General features: G+C 50.7%; 1 long non-coding RNA gene across 1 annotated transcript; it reads right to left on the minus strand.

Moving 5' to 3' along the window:
- Positions 1 to 295: 295 nt before the first annotated feature.
- LOC139805547 (uncharacterized) lies at positions 296 to 6,153 on the minus strand. The gene is made up of 4 exons (XR_011729857.1): positions 6,009 to 6,153; positions 5,893 to 5,937; positions 5,734 to 5,813; positions 296 to 1,048 (listed from the first exon to the last, which is right to left on the minus strand). It is a non-coding gene; the product is annotated as an uncharacterized lncRNA (long non-coding RNA).
- Positions 6,154 to 6,360: the final 207 nt, after the last annotated feature.

Below are 6,360 nucleotides of genomic sequence, written 5' to 3' on the forward strand. Positions count from 1 at the left end.
GAATTACTCTGGACTCCAAGAAGCTGGCCAAGAAGATCTACAGGGATGCAAGGGTGAGGCAAGGAGGCCCCATGGTGACATCAAGTGTCATAGAACACTTCCTGTTACAATAATTACTCTTCAAAATATATCAGATGTACAAGGAGACTAGCATCAAGACCTAAGGATGCAGAGACAAGGTTGCAAATGTGGAAAATTTAGGACCAGAGATGCTCATTCGTTCATAAAGAAGGTTACAAAAGATGCCTATCAAGAAATTTGCAAGATGCAAAAAAAGAAGGATCCAGATATGACTAAATGTGTTCAACACCATGGGGATGATGTTCAATATTACTTGTCCTGTGAGGGACTCTGGAATCCAAGACTTTTGGGCAATAAGACCTACAGAGATCCATCTGCAAAGTGAGGGAATGAAGCGACAGATGCCCGAGAAGCCGCCTTCAAGACCTGGGGACGCAAGGATGCGGGGACCAAGTCCCCCTCAGGGAAACTGGATGGACAGAGATCAGATGACTATGCAATTGATAATGACATTGCAGAAGACAACCATCAAGAAACTTTCAAGTCAAGAGACCGATCTGCAATTTAGACTCGTCGTGCGGAATAACACGCTGCTGATTAGCGCCGTGCTGATCAGGAAAGGCTTTGCAGGGAGGATGCCCAAGATGCGGGACTTGCTCTGTGAGGACACAGAGGACCATCAAGGCTTCAGGAAGCTCTAAGACAACAAAGACTGACAACATAAAACACACAACCCCACACACCAAGGCTGGAGCTGCCCTGCCCATGCTGGAATCATATGGGGAAAGTGACCTGTTCCCTTCACCCACCCAAAGGCGGCTGCTCCCAGACAACCCTCTCCCCTACACTAACTTCAAAACACCACCTGCAATTCCCAACCTCGACTCCTCTGCTCAGCCCCTCCCCACCCACCCCTGGGCCCTCAACTTATCTTCAAGAGCGATAGCAGCACAAAGCCACGGTCAGTAATGAAAACCACATTGTTTAACTGAGATATGCTTCCAGTCGCACAGTTCCTCTTCATCCCCTATACGTAAAAAAGGAAAAAACACAACCCACAGATCACAAACAGCGCTGGCACAAGTCCCACCTAAGCCAACGCACGGTACTTCTGCTGCACTCACCATGCACCTTCTCTTTCCAGAGCTGAATGCTATCTCCACCATTGCTTGGGGCACCTGAAACACCAAGAGAAAGAGTTCCTGTTCTGCTGATCAGAAGTCACCAGCCCCCTGAACCCCTCACTACCAACTCAGCTCAACTTCAACGCTCAGCCAGTTCCAAAGGTGGCACGCGCAGCGCCTGCAAAAACAAAAGGAAACGTTTAAGTGACTTGATGTAAAATACACGGCTGACCCAGCCCACCACCATCTCACCTTCTCCAACCCCTCCTAAATGTGTGTCTTTGTCCCTCCAAGGATGGTTGTGGCACCTGCAAAAGTCAAAGCAAAAGGCACATGCTGAGGTAGTGCCTCCAACAACAGGCAGCCCTCTGTGATGTCCACCTCCTGCCCCTTTACCTCAGCCTCTCACCCATCTGCCTGCCATCCTTGTGGGGTGCCAAAAGTAGGTTCGGAGGACACCTGGAAAACACAAAAAACAGGGGATGCCAATGCCTTCAACAAAAATAAAACACCTGAGAAATAACTGCTCCTCCAGCACACCAGCCTTTGCTCACCTTGCCAGAGCCACCTCGGGAACAGATATTCTGCTTCCTTGGCTGCTCTCACCTGCAAAAGGACAAACAAACCATAATGGGGTCAGGTAGCCAGGAGAGGGACCTTCGCTCCAACACTGACTAACCTTTGGATGGTGCTCTTCTCTCCTCCTGCTCTTTCATGTACATCCTTGTCACATGGGATCTGAAAAACAGTGATACACAGGTCACTGGAATACTGCCCAACAGATGAACTATTCAGTTATGGCTCTTCCAGCAAACTCTGGGAAGAGCAGCTCCAAGCCAAACACTCAGACCAATTCAGGACACAACCCTGCAAATCATGAGACGTGATCTCAAGAGAACACCAAGCAAAAAGAATATCTCTGGGATCCAAGACTGTTGGGCAAGAAGACCTACAGCAATGCAACTGCAAAACAAGGGGCTGAATCAAGGGATGCCAAAGAACCCGGGCTTCAAGACCTGATGACACGAGGATGAGGGGAATAAAGTCCCACTCTGGGAAAATCCATGACCAGAGATGATGCTGATGCAGGTGGCGATGATGTTTCAGAAGATGACCATCAGAAAGCTTCCCAGATGAAAGACCTATCTACGCTTCAAACTTGTCACACAAGAAGAAGATGCTGCTGACTAGGACTGTGCTGATGAGTAAAGGCCTTGCAGGGATGATGGTCAAGATGTGGGACCTGCTCCGAGAGGACATCAAGACCTGAGGAAGCTTTAAGACAAACACATACAACACAAACTACACGCCACCACACACCAAGGCTGGAGCTGCCCTGCCCACACTGGCATCACATCAGAAATTAACCCACTTCCTTCATCTGACCAAAGGAGGCTGCTCCCAGACTGCCCTCTCCCCTGCACAACTCCCACCAGCCTTGACCCCTCTACACCGCTTGTCCCTCAACTTATCTTTCAGAGGACTGGCTCTCCACAGTCGTGGTTAGACAGGAAAATAGACAGGAGCAGCCCAGGATAATCCTCAACTTGCAAGGTTCCCCTTCACCACCTGCATTAAAAAAAAAAAGTCACACCACAACACCAAAATAAGCAAACAAAAAAACTCCACACACATAACCACAACACCAAAACACCTACCAGAATATTCAGCAATAAGCCCAACATCGGCCAGCCCCATTCCCTTCCAAACGTCCCAGCTTCGCAAAAGAGCCCTGCGGTGTCCCACTCACCAAGCTTTCCAGAGTTGAACGCTGTAGGCATCGTCATTCAGGGCACCTAAAAGGCACAAAACTATTGTTCTGCTTGAGAGAAGACACTAGCTCCACGAGCCCTGCACTACCACCTCACCTCCAGTGCTCATACAGTTCCTGGAACTTGCTAGCATCATGCCAGGGAGGGACAGGCTCCCATCAACCACCCAAAGGGCACCGCTTCTGGACAGCTCGCTCCCCTACAGTAACTTTAAAACCCGAGCCAGCAATTCCTAACCTTGACCCCTCTACACAGACCCTCCCCAACCATCCTCCCTTTCTCTTACCTTTCAAACAGCTGGTGCTCTGAAGCACTGGACAGAAAAGTAACCCACATCAGCTGATGGGGATCTTCCCAAAACCACAAAGTTCCTCCTTGTCATCTGCAATAACTAATGGCAGTGCCGCCAGAAATAGGACGTCAGCTAAATACCAACCTCTTCCACAAGCTCCTCATAACCCCCGACTTGTCCTGCTCACCTTCTCCTTCCACACGTTATGGCCACCATCGCTTCTGGCACCTGAAATACCAGGAGACACAAAATTCCCGTTCTGCTTGTGAGATCGAGCCTCCTCGTTACCATCCCGTCTCACCTCCAGCGCTCTTCTGGCTCCAAAGGTGGCACGCACAGCACCTGCAAAAACAAAGGGAAACACTTAACCGAGTCGACGTAAAATCTCTGGATGAGCCAGCCCGCAACCATCTCACCTTCTCTGACCACTCCTCAACGCGTGGTTTTGTGTGGCACCTGCAAAAGTCAAAGCAAAAGCCACATGCTGAGATACTGCCTAAAACAACAGGCAGCCCACACCAGCCTTTGCTCAGAAAACTTCCAAATCCCGTCTGCAACAACTCCCAACCTCAGCACTTCAGTTCAGTCCCTCAACTTATCTTCCTGAGGGATGGTGGTTTTGGATTTATGTCCAGCAAAACACCACGCTGTCTGATAAGCACGTTCCTCTTCATCCCCTGCAATCAGAAAGAAAGGAAAATCAGAAACTGTGTCACCAATAAGGTGCACTTCAGCCATCAACAACCACTTATACTACACCCACCACCTCAAAAGAGCCCCACCCAGTTCCACTCACCTCCTTGATCCAGAGTTGAATGCTGTGTCCACCACTGCTTTGGGCACCTAAAAGACCAAGAGAAAGAGTTACTGTTCTGCTGATCAGTACTCACCAGCTCCATGAACCCACTCTCTACCACCCCAGCTCACCTGGTTCCAAAGGTGGCACGCACAGCACCTGAAACATAGGGGAAACCTTTAACAGAGTTGATGTTAATACATGGCTGACCCAGCCCACAGACATCTCACCTTCTCCAACTGTTCCTCAAGACATGGCTTTGTCACTCCAGCACTGCGTGTGACACCTGCAAAACTCAAAGCAAAAGGCACACGCTGAGATATTGCCCCCCACAACAGGAAGCCCACTGCGATGTCCATCTCCTGCTCCTTTACCTCGGCCTCTCACCCATCTGCCTGCCATCTCATTGGGGTGCCAAAACAAGGTTAGGAGTGCACCTGAAAAAAAACACAAAGAACAAGGGATGTTCATGACCAACCAATAACACAACACCTGAGAATAACTGCTCCTCCAGCCCACCAGCCTTCGCTCACCTAGCCACAGCCGCCTCCGGTGCCCGTGTCCCGCTTCGCTCGCCGCTTCCGCCGTCAAAATGACAACAAACCATAATGCGGTCAGGCAGCCAAAGGAGGCACCTTCCCACCAACTCCACACCCTGACCAACCTTTGGATGGCGGCCTCCTCTCCTCCTCCATCTGTTTCTTGATGGTCATTGGCAGGTGGGATCTGAAAAACAGGATTACGCAAATCACTGGGAAGCTGCTCAGCACCGAATCGGTCACTTAATGGCGCTTCCCGTGGCCCCTGATCCTACACAGCGGGCAGGGCAGCTCCAAACCAAACACTCACATGCACAGACAGACCCGAGACACAGCCATGTGAGTCACAAGACTCGAACTCAAGATAAAACTCGCAGCAAGAAGAGGGACTCTGGAATCCAAGACTTTTGGGCAATAAGACCTACAGCGATGCGTCTGCAAAGCGAGGGAACGAAGCGACGGATGCCCGAGAAGCCGCCTTCAAGACATGGGGACGCAAGGACGCGGGGAATGAGTCCCCCTCAGGGAAACTGGGTGGACAGAGATCAGATGACGATGCAATTGAGAATGACATTGCAGAAGACAACCATCAAGAAACTTCCAAGTCAGAGACCGATCTGCAATTTAGACTCGTCGTGCGGAATAACACGCTGCTGATTAGCGCCGTGTTGATCAGGAAAGGCTTTCCAGGGAGGATGCCCAAGATGCAGGACTTGCTCTGTGAGGACACAGAGGACCATCAAGGCCTGAGGAAGCTCTAAGACAACCAAGACTGATAACATAAAACACACAACCCCACACACCAAGGCTGGAGCTGCCCTGCCCATGCTGGAATCATATGGGGAAAGTGACCTGTTCCCTTCACCCACCCAAAGGCGGCTGCTCCCAGACAACCCTCTCCCCTACACTAACTTCAAAACACCACCTGCAATTCCCAACCTGAACTCCTCTGCTCAGCCCCTCCCCACCCACCCCTGGGCCCTCAACTTATCTTCAAGAGCGATAGCAGCACAAAGCCACGGTCAGAAATGAAAACCACATTGTTTGGCTGGGACGTGCTTCCAGTCGCACGGTTCCTCTTCATCCCCTATATGTAGAAAAGGAAAAAAAAAAAAACAACCCACAGATCACAAACAGCGCTGGCACAAGTCCCACCTAAGCCAACGCACGGTACTTCCGCTGCACTCACCTCCTCAAGGGAGCCCCGTGGTATACCATGCACCTTCTCCTTCCAGAGTTGAACGCTATCGCCACCATTGCTTGGGGCACCTGAAACACCAAGAGAAAGAGTTCCTGTTCTGCTGATCAGAAGCCACCAGCCCCATGAACCCCTCGCTACCAGCTCAACTCTACTTCAACGCTCAGCCAGTTCCAAAGGTGGCACGCACAGCGCCTGCAAAAACAAAAGGAAACGTTTAAGTGACTTGTAAAATACACGGCTGACCCAGCCCACCACCATCTCACCTTCTCCAACCCCTCCTAAATGTGTGTCTTTGTCCCTCCAAGGATGGTTGTGGCACCTGCAAAAGTCAAAGCAAAAGGCACATGCTGAGGTAGTGCCTCCAGCAACAGGCAGCCCTCTGTGATGTCCACCTCCTGCCCCTTTACCTCAGCCTCTCACCCGTCTGCCTGCCATCCTTGTGGGGTGCCAAAAGTAGGTTCGGAGGACACCTGGAAAACACAAAAGACTGGTGATGCCAATGCCTTCAATCAAACCCGTCTTACCTGCTCACCTTCTCCTTCCACACGTTATGACCACCATCGCTTCTAGCACCTGAAATATCAGGAGACACAAAATTACTGTTCTGCTTGTGAG

Source organism: Heliangelus exortis, chromosome 20 (assembly GCF_036169615.1).
Source record: "Heliangelus exortis chromosome 20, bHelExo1.hap1, whole genome shotgun sequence".
NCBI lineage: Eukaryota > Metazoa > Chordata > Aves > Apodiformes > Trochilidae > Heliangelus > Heliangelus exortis.